Here is a 14,401-nt window from a genome sequence, read left to right as displayed (position 1 = left end):
GATGCCACTTGAACCCAGTGATTTGTTGATTTTAATTTAATTTGTTACCACTATTTGCCTCATTTGCTTCAGTTCCTCATACATGCTTCCTGAGAAAGTTAAGTATGGCACAGGGATTTGCCCTACATCTTTGTCAGTAAAGACACAGGCATTCAGCATCCTTTCCCTCCTTTAGCACACCTTTCATTCACTTCTCAGTCAAAGGCCCAACTACTACTGTTGCAGGTTTCCTTCTACTAATGTATTTAAAGAATGTCTTATTGTTGGTCTTAATGATAAGCTCAGGGTTGTTGGTTTTTGTTTTTGTTTTGCATCCTTGTGTTTGTTTTGCCAAAGATTGTGTTCCTTTTTTTCTCCTCATTTGGAGAAGACTTCCATTTTTTGAAGAAAGCTTTCTTGCCTCTAATAGCTGCTTTGACTCTGGTCATTAACCATGTTGACATCCTCTTGGTCTTGCTGGGACCTTTCCTTATTTGTGATAATTCTAGATGAGCTATTATTGTGGTTTTGAATAACTTTCAAGCATTCTGGAGAGATTAGACCCTCTTGACTTTCCCTTTCAACTTCTTTTCTACCAATCTTATTTTTGAGAAGTTTCATCTTTTGAATTCAAATGTGACTGTCTTGAACTTTCTTGGCAATTGCCCACTTACATATATGTTCAATTTAACAGCACTGTGGTGACTATTCCCAGTTCAACAACACTAACATTCCACACCAGATCCTGGGCACCACGTAAAATTAAGGTTCTTCTCCCCTCTGATTGGTTCCATGACCAACCGTTCTTCGTTATGTGCCTTTAAGTCAATTACTTATGGTGACCCGATGAATCAGTGACCTCCAACAGCATCTGTCATGAACCACCCTGTTCAGATCTTGTAAGTTCAGGTCTGTGGCTTCCTTTATGGAATCAATCCATCTCTTGTTTGGCCTTCCTCTTTTTCTGCTCCCTTCTGTTTTACCCAGCATCATTGTCTTTTCGAGTGAATCAGGTCTTTTCATTATGTGTCCAAAGTATGATAACCTCAGTTTCATCATTTTAGCTTCTAGTGACAGTTCTGGTTTAATTTGTCCTAACACCCAATTATTTGTCTTTTTCGCAGTCCATGGTATGCACAAAGCTCTCCTCCAACCCCACATTTCAAATGACCAACTATTCTAGCGCACAGTTATTTAGGGTATCTATACATTTTACTTTTTCCATCATGAGTAGCACATGCTTTAATCTCATCTAAATGAGGATAACTGAAGTCATGCATTACTGCAACATTTCTTCCTTTGGATGCCTCCATGATTTCATACTCCTTCTCGGTAGTAGACTACATGCCTTCCATGTAGAAGGCTCCAGACTCAATCCTTGGCATCTCCAGTTAAAAGGACCAAGTAACGGGGGTGGGTGGGTAGTCCTCTGCTGAAGACCTGGAGAGCCTCTACCAGTCAGAGTAGACAAACTGAGCTCGGTAGACAAATAGCATTTTCTGATATAAGGCAGTTTCCTCTATTTCTAAATCTGGAACTCTAGGTTTACCTCACAGGCTTGTTGCAAGGCTAAAATGCTGCTGGGTACTGCTTGGAGAAAGGCTAGTTCTGAATGGGAAATGGAGCAAGGTGTGTCTCCATTGCAATAGACAAGGAAAAAATACTACCAGTTTTTACCTCAACACTTGATGAAATTGACAAATTGTCACCCTCATTTTCAAAACTGACAAATTGGCGATTACAGTAGGAACAGAACAACATTGGCATATTTATTATTAGATTATGTGCCATCCTTTGACCCAATGGTACCCCAAGGTGTCTCACAGTAAGCTATAGTTAAGATATTATAATTAAATCAAAACAAGACAAGCACCACAAAAACCAACCAGGAAGCATTACCAATTAAAATTACAAAATGGGAAAATTGAATAAAATATGATGCAATGATTCTGGTAGAACAGCAGGAATGGTTCATTGTGTCATCTCTAAAAGCTTTACAGCAGCCTTCTCCAGCCTGTTCTTCTTCAGATGTTGTTGAACTCCAACTCATACTATCCCTGACTATTAGCCATGCTGGATGGAGCTGATGGGAGTTGTAGTCCAAATCAACTGAAGGACACTAGGCTGGGAAGGCCACATACAGAATGGCCTAAATGATCTATTTAGCTGAGTATTCAGTTTATAGACCACCAGACGTCTCTGGAAAGCTCATTAAGTAGGGCACAGTCCCCACCCCATCTGCATCCTGTCCTATGTAGCTAGGGAATGCTTTGCAGAATTGCATGTATAAGCCACAACAGAGCAGAGGTGAACTGTAAATGTGTGGAGTGCCTCTGTACCATGGAAGGATAGTCCATGCCTATTGTCTAAGGAGGTTCTATGAGATGTACTTGCATAAGGATGTCTGAGACGTGAAACTGGGACATGAAGTAGCCTTCTGGGAAAGTGTTTTGAAATGCTGCAAAGACATTCAAAAAGTCTTGTCATTCTGCCACACTTGCTGTAGCTAAAGGCAGATTCTGCTTGCTGATAATTAACATAATTTACATCAAGATGTTGGATGCCAAGTCCCATCTCACCAGTGGAGATTTCATGCCAGCTATGCTGACCAGCACTCATAGCATCCTTTGCCCCAGTGGTGCAGTCATAAGGCTCACAAATATATTAAAAATGAATGCATAATAAATCTGGAGCTCTCAATCATTTGTTGTCATCTTACTATTGAACACATTGCGGTCCTCCAGACTTCCCCCTTCCATAGCAGCAGAAAGCACAGAATGGAAAGGGATAGTGGTTTTTTTGTTTTTGTTTTTAAAAAGATGATGCAAAAGACAATGAGCTGCTGTCATCACTTTCTCTCTCTTTTTTTTTAACAGTGAGCCTCTTGGCCTTGAAAAATTTAAACAGTTTTGCAATCTGTGAAGGCGGCTGCAAAAGCAGGAAGCATGGTGGTTATGCTCTGCCTCCATTGTCAGAGGCAGTATGCTTCCAGATACCAGTTGCTGGGAACTGTAGTTTTACATACAAGTGGAGCTTGCAGACACCTTCTAAGGATAGAATACTGTTTGACACCTTTTCCCCCCATAATGCACCCATTATTTGTGTTTAACATTTAACATTTAATTAATTAATTGATTAATTTGTTAAAACTCATACAATTACATGACTAAGGCTGCAATGCTACATACACTTACTCAAAGGGATTGAAGTAAACATGCATATGTTGTGGCTGTAAGATTTTTTTTTAAATCAGCAAATAACCAATGATATCAAAAGAGGAAAGGGATGAGGAAGCCATTATTACTAGCACTTATCTTGCCCTAATTCAGGAGTAACCAACATGGTACCCTCCAGATGCTGTTAGACTCCAGCTCCATGACCAAATTTTGGGATGATGGGAGTTGTAGTCCAACAAAAACCTGGAGGGCATCTTGTGGGCAAGCCCTACCATAATGAATACTGTAGACAGGAATACTTAAATGACTAGGTTTTAAAAATAATTATATTTATGGCATTGTTAGTAATTTAAGAAGCAAGAAGATATAAAAGAGGACAAAAAATAAAAAGAATAATATTAACAGGAACATGACATGTTATGTGTACAATCTTAATTAGCCCAGTTATGCAATATAATGAGATTACATCTTCATGCTACATTTTTCTTACAGTTTTAAAATAAATTACCTGTAATTAACCTTGGAGTCTTTCCGAACAAGTATGTGTGGAAGGTGGGGACCAGTCATGTTCTTTCTGTGCTATGTGTGAAGTAAAATGAAACCATTTTTCATAAAATGTTTCTTTGAGATCTGGATTCTGCTTTATTTTAATCTGTTGAGTCAAGCCATTAAGGCTGTCATCCAGCCCATGCAATTCTTCCATTAAATCATGGTTATGGATATTCCACCTCTTGCCTGTCCATACCAATAGGCAGAGCTTGACAAACCACCCACTCAAAAAAAATGTGCTCATGACCTTCCATACCAGCCATGACTGTAGGTTGTATTTATTTTAGAGGTTTTTGCTGTAAGGGGAAACCCAGATTAAAAGTGAAAAAAGTAAAATCTTGATGATGACAATGTCATGTAAACACTGCAAAAAAAATGTGTGCATGAGAAGCATTGATTCCAATAAACTCCCATCCTGTTAGGCTCTTCATGCTATTGTTTACATACCAAAAATCTCAGATTCATCTTGCATGTCTAAATCTAAAGAATCTCAAGTAACTCATTGGCCACTGTGAGAACAGGATGCTGGACTAGATGGGCTACTGGTCTGATCCAGCAGGCTCTCCTTATGTTCTTAACTGAGCTTGAAAATACCTTAGTAAGTCACAATCTGACAACAGTACTAGACGTAGGGGAAGGGCCATAGCTCAGTGATAGAACATCTGTTTTGCATGCAGATGGTCCCAGGTTCAATCTCCAACATCCCTAGGTAGGGCTGGGATAGAGCCTGGTCTGGAAAACCTGGATAGCTGCTGCCAGTCAGTGTAGACTAGAGGTAGGGAACTTTGGGCCTGTAGGCCTAATGAGGCCTGCCAGGCTTCCCCATTTGGTCTGCCAGACCGTTTTGACTAAGCCATGCCTACCTGCCAATCACCTGCTATCATATATGACATCAGGTGTGGGCAGGTAGAAAGGCGGCTTCTCCAAAAGGGACTTCAGAAGCACTGCACACTAATCAGCTGATTGGCAGGACTCCAAAGTACAGCACAGGGCTCTTTGCAAGGGGCAGTGCAAGTCTCTTTGCAAGCCTCTGTGTAGCAGTTTGCAGTCCCAGCAATCAGCTGTTTGTCGGGCTTTAAAGCAGCACACCAGTCTCTTTGCAAGCTCCTGAATGGTGGTTTGGAGCCCAACAACCAACTGATTGTCAGGGCTTCAAAGCATTGTATCACTTGAGTGTCACCATAACACCAGATGATTGACAACTGGATGAACCTTACTCACCTGTCACATTTGGCAGGGGAGGGGCAGGGGGAGTGGAGATAAAGTTCTGGCCTACCTGCTGGATTCAGTGTAGACAATACTGAGTTAGATGGATCAATGGTTTGACTCAGCATAAGACAGGTTCCTGTGTTCCTAGGAGTTGCTCCATCAGTGATCTGCCTCAGCATAAGAAAGCTTAACTTGTTCATAGAACCATTTTCTTTAACCAAAAAGTTGTTGGGTCAAGCTCTGAGGAGAAGCATAGTTTGTAGTGCTTATCGCACAATTGTTCTGATGGATTGGCATGGTTGTGCTGAAAGCAAAACAGCTTCTCTGTGCTTCCTAGTTGCTGACTAACCAACCAACCAACCAAGTCTGATGTGTCTCAGAATTATCTGAGAGACCGTAAAATATCAAGCATGTTCTCCATCAGCCAGGAAGTCTGCTAGAGCTCAGTCCTGAGAAGGAAACTATGAAGCTATTGTCAGAGGCCTCAGCTGACCCCACTCTTGGAATCCCTTCAACCACCTGTTAGTACTTTGGCACCGAAAATGTACTGTGGGAAGAAGCAATGACTGAAGGGACTGCTCAGGAGGTTGGTGTTAACAAAAGCTCTCATAAAAAAAGGAAAGAGATGAATTGCAAGTCTTGAAGAGTGATCTGTGGGAACAGCATCTGACTGTGGTTCAGGTAACAAATTCCTCTGCTATGGTAGGGCATGGTTGAATGAGTGTTTCTTATTACAATCCACAGCACGTAGGAAATGGGCTGTAAATGAAATCCTCATTAAATGTTTCTGTGAATATGGCAAAGTTCCTGAATTTGTATCAGTTTTCTGTCCATCAGTATTTACTCTAAAGAGGGCAGCGTTTATGTATACCTCCAGCAGGTAAAAGAGAGGATTTCAGCAGGAATTTTCTGCAGGGATGGGGAAATCTCCACTTGTTGAAACCGATTAAGTTTGTATTTAAAGGTAAAAGTACCAAATTGGCATTTTCCGAAACAATACACAAACCAAAACACAGGGTTACTAACCCTGATGATTATATTCTCCCTCAACTGTTGGAAGCAGTCATAGAATCATAGAGTTGGAAGGGGCCTATAAGGCCATCGAGTCTGATCTCCTGCTCAATGCAGTAATCCAAATTAAAGCATAAATCTGTGCTTCTGAATCCTGGTTCTGGAACCAGCAGGAGGGGAAAGTGCTGTTGCCCTCGGGTCCTGCTTGTGGGCTTCCCATGGGCATCTGGTTGGCCACTATGAGAACAGGGTGTTGGATTAGATGGGCTTTTCACCTGATCCAGCAGACTCTTTTTTTTTCTTATGGGGGTTCCTCAACCCTTTGGTGCACAAGGAGAGGAGGAGAGGGAGGGGAATTTCTGTTACACAAGCAGAAGTCATGCTTCTCACACAATGATTTCGTTGGATTCAACCTACATAGGACATGTTTTGTCAGTGAACTACTTCCACTCTGTTTGTAGTGTAATGACTATGGCTGTAAGCTTTTTTTATTGAGAATGAACCCTATATTAGCATCTCTCCCTCCTGTCTTCCCCCCTAAGGCTGATCTAAAATGCCTCCCAGCATTTCCCATGCTATTAATGTGTGACAAAATGGGGGAGGGGCATTTTGCTGACTATGGGGGAGGTGAAATTTTCCAGCAGCTTTTCTCAGAAATCCCTCTTCTGAGAATTTGCCACTCCCTTGACATTGACAACAAATTTACTTTGACAGCTTTTTAAAACCCTTAGAGAAATGCAAACGCACAGGCTAAAACAGGATAAAATCAGCAACAGCATCATACCAGAACAAAGCCAACTACTGGAGATAGTGCAAGAATTTAAAAGATTTGAAAAAGCCTGGGAAAACAAAAGGATTTTTACCTGATGCCAAAATTACTTACCAGGCAAAACTCTCTGAGGAGCACATTCCGCACCTGGTGTTTTTTTGTTATGTGCCTTCATGTCGATTACGACTTATGGCGACCTTATAAATCAGCGGCCTCCAATAGCATCTGTTACAAACCACCCTGTTCAGATCTTGTAAGTTCAGGTGTGTGGCTTTCTTTATGGAATCAATCCATCTCTAGTTTGGCCTTCCTCTTTTTCTACATCCTTCCATTTTTCCTAGCATTTTCTCACACCTGGGGTGCCAACATTAAAGAGACTCTCTTGGATGAAGGAATCAATCTATGAGGTGAGAGAGGAGTGTCTGGGAGGAGAAAGGGCTGAACTCACCACTTCCTTCAATGAAACTATCATCATCACTACACAGTACTGTTATCCACAGCTGTGTCCAGATTTGCATGGATGGTGACATTGTAGAGGCCATTTGTCAAATATTTTCCAAGAAAGGACTGGCATTCTTTAACAGTTCAGAGGAGATGGGGGGGCATTTAAAAATTATCAGACAATCCTTTCTGAGAAATTTCAGCTCCCAATTTTTTAATCTTTCTCCTTTATTTCAGTTTCCCCATGCCCTGCCTCTCACCATCCACAACCTAGAAGTTTCAATCATTGCCCACTCAGCAGTCATCACTGAATCATGTGCATGAATCATCCATCAGGAGTGCAGCTTCTCCCATTATGTCATGAGTGACAATTCGTGCATTTTTGGCTCAAAGGCACAGACCTTTGTGCAACTGGGCTGAATTCACATGTGCTGCCTGTGAAAATGCACCTCTCCGGAGAAGGGTTTGAGGAGCAGCATCCCAACAGCTTTTCCACTGCCACCTTGGAATCTCACCATTTCCCTTCACAACCTCCAAAAGTTAGAGGCATCTGAGCCAGCTTTCCCACCCCATGCCTGATCTCTGTTTGTGTTACTTAAGGTCAGTTATTACAAACCGCGATTCATTTCTCAGGAATGCTATTAATTCAATGGCTGTATAAACGGAGTTTCTGTCGACAATCCTAACATGCAGGCATTCAAACATCAGTGATCCCCGATTCCAATCCTCTGCGCCTTTCTCTCTTTTGCCTTCTGAAGTTAATGGTTTCCAGCTGTGTGTGCTTTGCATATGTCCCTGTATCAGCTCTTTCCATAATGCAGAGCCAGCCCACTTCCAAATCCCAGATGTGCTATTTATTTGCTCTGTAGCATCTGGGTCTCGCTAAGGTCGTGTCACTGCAACGTGGCAAACTTGTGAAAAATCGGACTGGCAGCCAATTAACAAGCTGCATTACCCTGTGAGAACATTTCAGAGGAGAAAGTTAAAAGTCAGGAAAGGGTGTGGGAGGGGAGGGAGGAGTATTGTGTTTTACAAAGTTACAGTTGACTAGTAGTGACATTAACATTGGAACTTGGGAATTTTGCTCTCTTTTTTTAAGGCAGTGATGCAAACCCAGTAAAGCCTATAGGATGAAGGATGCTTTATATGCCCACTGCCAAAGCAAGAATCTCATTGCTAACTGTTCCTTGGCCCAAACTCATAAGGGCACCCTTATATACCTATGCAATATAGGTAGGGACAAGGCAGAAATCCAGTTCAATTCATATTTAAAGGCAAGCTTACCTGATTCATACATTCCAAGGCAAGCTTACCTGATTCATACATTCCAAAACAATATGCAGACCAAAACACAGCCATCCTTTGAAATTTGCCCTTCTCTAAATTTTGCAGTGCAGTTCTCCAGCCAAGTAATGAATACAAAACTGCATATAGTAGGGAAAAAAGTGCATACAAATGCATATATTTATGAAGATTACATTAGGGTAATTTGCTTTGCAAAAATGCATTATATTAGGCAAATCTGCACACAGAAATGTGTATATTAGGAAAAATTCACACTAAAATGATGATGGATTTCCAGGAGGACTTCCCCCCCCAAAATGCAAACTGATGATGAAATGATGAGAACTGAACGTAAAATTAGAAATAGGAGAAACAGAGAGAAACTGAAATTGACGTATTTGCCTATCCCTAAATACAGACAAATAAAAATTGCAATGTAGGCAAGCGAAATGCAAGTAAGGCCAGACACACTGTGGGCAATGACAAAGAAACATATTGGCAGCAACAACAGAGGTTATGGCAGCTATGTTATCAAGGTAAGAAAAGGGAGATGATCTTCAATCATCTTACTCCCTGTCCTTTTTTGCTGTAGCTACTCTCTAAGATTGTTTGCTGGTGATTTGGGGTATGGGATGGTGTTAATTAGCTGCGGCGGGTGCACAGAGGCAGGCAAACTGGACTCTATCCACCCTGAGGGTATGTTTCAGGATAGGGAGAGAGAAGCTGGGCATACTGTAGACAGCGGGCTGCCCAGTAATACACCAATGCCAGCAGAGGTCACCTCAAGGGGGAGACCTCGCAGGGGATCAATCTTTTGGTGTCTCCCCTTCTGAGACACCATGGGGGGTATAAGGACTGCACCCACATGAAAGTGGCACATAGAGAGAGGGAGGGAGGACCCTGAGTGACAGGCAGGGAAGTGGAGATCTCCCAGGATGAGAGACTGGGAGAGGAAAGGAAAGCTCTCAGGTGAGAGCTGGGAGGGTCTGTAATTTTCTGTGAGGGTGGTGGTGGGTAAATTAAGAGCTACTTCTGGGCTCATCCAAACAGAGCAGGATAATCCACGTTTTCCATATCCTGTTTGTTCCTCACTTTGCCTGTTTGTTCGCTCTTTCCCAATAAAAAAACGCTTTTCTTGCGCCCACACACGCAGCGAGAGGACCCGTACTACTTCTTGCTTTTTCCCAGCTCCGCCCATAACACTCCCCCTATCAGCCAATTGGTCCACAAAAATATGACGTATGCTCCTCTCCCCCTTTGCAACAAAGCACAACAAGGCGCATGTGCTTGAACGTACGAGCGCAAAAGTTTGAATTTCCTGATGGTTTGGTAGTAGTGGCTGTAATGGTGTTCCTTATCACTCACCACTCTGCAGCAGCGCCGACCGGGGGTGTGTCTCCAGGTGCCCCTGACCATCCAGGGGGATTGTGGGCAGTGCAAGAGATCAGCGCTTGTAATCGCCGGGCGAATCCCCCCGTAACCCTTCGGCTCATTCACTGCAGGGTTCAGCCCCGGACCGTTATGCGGCTCGGCAGCAGGAATGCTGCCCCTGAGGGAAGCAAACAGGCCCCCCCATGGGTGGCCGCTCTTGGCTTGGGCAGGGAATGCGGGCAAACAGCCCTGTGTGCTGCTGTGTCAATCTGCGCTGAAGCGACCAGCACAGGCTTTGTGGTGTTCCCTCTGATAAAAGAAACATGCAAACTACTTATATGCCTATAATTCCTGTATTTTTGTTTGTTTGTATTTGCAATATTTTGCAAAACCGACTGTATGCTTTTCTACCTTTAACGTTTCTAGAGATACGCATGATTGTAATTCCACTTATTTCTCCAGAACAGCAAGTAACCATGTGTCATGTCTAGGAAGGTAGACCACCAGTCATATGCCAATAATTCCAGTGGGTTTTTTGCTTGTATTTGCGATATTTCGCAAAAGCAACTGTATGCTTTTCAGCTCAGCTGGGCTGTGGAGGACCTGCAGGCCGTGGTTGAAATTGACAAGACTCAAAGAGAGTAGCCTTGCAGGCAGGAAAGCGAAATTGACTAAGGGTGCCTGAGTGTCTGTAATCCAAGAGGAAAGCCTCTATTTCTCTTCTCCCCCCCCCCCCTCTCTCCCTGGACTCTGGATGCCTGGAAGCAAAGACCAATACGTTTAAGAAGGGCATTTGATGCGGGGGGTGAGGGGTGGGAGGTGGAGGTTAGGCAAAGATAAATATTTTCTCCCTTGAAAAAGTTTACAAACAACCACAACGGCAGATCTCACTCTGAGCGGCTGCCCAGTTTGCAGGCTGGCTAAAAATTAACCACTGTTGCTGCTTCTGCGCAAATGTGCTTTTTTGCATCTGTGCAGTAGAAGTTGCAGCCCCCCCCCAACACCACACCATTGCTCTGATAGGTTCCTTTTTCCTGGGCTTTCCCTGGACATTTGCACACATGCGCAACAGTGGAAATACATGATTGGCTGAGAATGAGGGAAGGGATATGAGGAACCGCCCATCAAACAGCCACAGCTGTAAAGTCTGCGGTATTGCATCTGAGCGCCTGAAGTTACAGTGGATGATTCCCGGTTTAAAAAAGCAAATTGTATGATTTGCGGTATTGCAGGAGTGGATTTAACCGTGCGAAAATGCGCAAAAGCGCGCGGCGTCATATGGATGACCGAAAAATAATGAAAACACAAAGCGATCATGTCACATATTTTACAGTCGTCTGGATGAGCCCTCTGTATAGAGAAAAGATCATGTACTTGTACATTGTTGTTGTACATTATATACCCTGCCCCTGATCTCTCCCTCTCTTATTTCTCAGGTTGTTGCTGTTGTATATGCATTGTGTTTTACAGTTGTAACCGAGAGAAGTAGGTAATAACTTATTTGAAGAGACTTTGTATTTTATTATGTATTTCTTATTATAATTGTTTTAATTTTTAATGTATTGTATAGAAATTATGTTATGTATTGACATATATTGTTATGTTTTGTATTGCAATCCATCCTCTTGTCTCCTGATGAAGAGTGGTATATAAATAAATAAAATGATAACTGGATATTGAGGGTATGCCCCAGAATTCTCTGGAATAGTGCAGGGATGTTGGGGGGGGGACATTCATTTCGACCAGAGCTTGAAAGATTACTTTTAAAAAATAATAAATTACAGTTACAGTTATATGGCCCAAAAAAGTAGTAATTACTGTTACAATTATAATTGCTCTGAAAGTAACTGATTACTTTTTCTCAAAAGTAATCACTACAGTTACATTTTAGTTGCTTTTTTGAAACAAAATGCCTACAAGGTGCTGACCTTGGCTGCTGCACATTTAAGTAGCCTAAAACAACATTAAAAATAAACACACACAGAGAAAGGGTAGTACCGAACCAGGGACAAGACAAACAGGCAGAAAGAGCCACTGAGGGCCAATTTAATCTACACATGACATTAATCATATGGTTTGTCCTTGAGTGCACTTTTTTTCTTTCAGAAACGGCAGTGTGGGGGTCTGACATGGATTGGGACCCTGGTGTGGTAGTGGAGGCATTTAGTCCTTTGAGTCCTGAACTGCATCACTCCTGCCCTTGTAGTTTGCTTTGGGGGAAGCTCCCATTCACCCTAGTGGGAGCACAAGGCAAAACCAATTTTAGGCTGCATTCATTAGAACTGGAGTTTGCAAGTCATAAGAAGTAAACGTTCACATAATTCTGTACTAGTCAGGCCTCAGTTGGAGCATTGCATCCAGTTCTGGGTGCTGATCTAGACAAATTGGAATGGGTTCAGAGGACAACAATGGAGATCATCAGGGTTTGGAAAACAAGTTCTATGATGAAAGTTTAGGTGAACTGGGTAGGTTTATTCTGGAAAAGGTTGAGTGGGGGTACATGATGGTAGTCTTCAGGTAACTCCAGGGTTGCCACATAGAAGAGTACAAAGACCTCTGAGTTAGGACTGAATCTAATGGGCTTAAGTTACAGGAGGGTAGATTTTAGTTGAGGGGAAAATGTCCCAGAAAGATAAGAGTGGCTTAACAGTTGGACCATGTACCCAGGGTCAGCTCCCCTCCCCTTCCCTGGAGGTCTTCAGATAGAAGTAGGTCAGCCATCTGTTGGGGATCTTCTCTCTCTGGCTTTCTTGGATCAAGTAGAGGCTGGACTAGATAACCTACAAGTCTCCTCTTCAATTTTGTGAGTCTTAAGTGCTTTGAACACTCAAAGCCACATAATAAATAGTAATTGAGCATTATGACAGGAAAGAACCCATTGCCACACCACACACTTTAATATTAATAAAACAAAGCCCAAACATGCCTGACATCCTACCTACCACTAGCCCAGGAGGTGGTCCTGACTGTCAGCTTCCTCCTCCGTAATTGCCCAGTTGCCCCATGGAACTCAGCAGGGGGGAGGATAGGGCCCAAAAAGCCCATCTGCCCTATATCTTTAAAGGGGAGCGATAGCATTTCAAACCGCCATGGCTTCCTCCAAAGAATCCTGGGAAGTGTCATTTGTTAAGGATGTTGAGAGTTGTTGGGAGACCCCCTGTTCCCCTCTCAGAGCTACAACTTCAGAGTTCTCTGGGAAGAAGGATTGATTGTTGAACCACTCTGGAAATTGTAATTCTGTGAGGGGAACAGGTGTGTCCCAATAACTCTTCAGACTGCAGTTCCCAGGATTCTTTGGTGGAAGCCACGACTGTTTTAAAATGGTATAATACTGCTTTAAATGTTTAGTGCAGATGGGGCCTTTGTTGGCTTTGCCTGTCATTTACTCTGGTTCCACCTTGTGTTGGCCTCCTAGCCTTCCATGTTAACAGCTCCAAGATAAAGCACACAGCAACCCTTTACAAGAATAGCCATTGGTCTCAATACATAGCTTTGCTGAATTTCACACTGGTCACTGGGAGAAATTTAGAAGTGCAGGGTCCCTTCATGATAGTTGTGACGCCCTTCCCTGGCTCTCCCTGTCAGGTTCCTACCTGCTCGTGGTTACTGCCTGTCTCTAGGCACCACCAGGGACTCCACCAGTCCGGACTGTCCTTTTTTATGGTTTCCCTCTCCGCTCTATCATAGATCTCAACAGATCCCCCTGCTAGGCAGCACCACCAGTCACGTCCTATAACCAGTATTCCTAGAGACTCTGCCTGAGTCTCCCTCAATTAGGTTACCTCTGTGACTGCGTGCTTAAGCTGTCCCAATCCCTTTGATTTACTCAGACTGCTTATAATTCTGGTTTGCTCTGAATACTTGTGGTGTTATATTTCCCTTCCCCGCTGCCACCATTTGTTATCCTTCAGCCTTGGTATTTACCTTACCCTCCCTTCTGGTCTGTGAAACCCCAGCCAAGGATCAGGCCTCTGGTAAACCAAATTAAGTATTTATTAAATAACACAGAGAACAAGATTAACAAGATTTCTTCATAAGGCACATAAGCATATGGTTTTATCTAATACTAATCTGAACTCCACCCCCCTCCTTCTCCACGCTCTCCTGACAAACAACTCTCTCCAACCCACCAACGTCCACCTCATATCCACACCACATCCACCTCACATCCACACCACATCCACCTCACATCCACCCAGATTTACCTGACATTCTTCCTTTTATACTGTCAGCCATTTTAAACATTCAGCCAATCATCCAGCATTCTACTGCCCATTCACTCCCCCTTCCTCTTTCATTCTACTTACCATGTATCTCCTATACAACCAGCACTTACCCTATTTACACTAATATAGGAACATCACAATAGTCACAGCCACACCCCCTCTTACCTTTTTTTCCCTTGTACGTTGAGAATGAGATCCTTTTCTCCCACCACAGAAAATGCCCCAGGAGTCAATACGCATGAAAGGGGAGAGTGTTAGCTACTGAGAAGAGTCTTCTCAGTGGCTGACTCACCTCCTTTCACTCTGATTCACTCCAATCAGCAGGAAAGGACAAGGAAGCATATTAGAAGACTCTTCTCATTGGCTCACCTCCCCTGTCATAGGAT

Source organism: Rhineura floridana, chromosome 1 (genome assembly GCF_030035675.1).
Source record: "Rhineura floridana isolate rRhiFlo1 chromosome 1, rRhiFlo1.hap2, whole genome shotgun sequence".
NCBI classification, from domain to species: Eukaryota; Metazoa; Chordata; class Lepidosauria; order Squamata; family Rhineuridae; genus Rhineura; species Rhineura floridana.
This window is presented reverse-complemented; position numbering follows the sequence as displayed.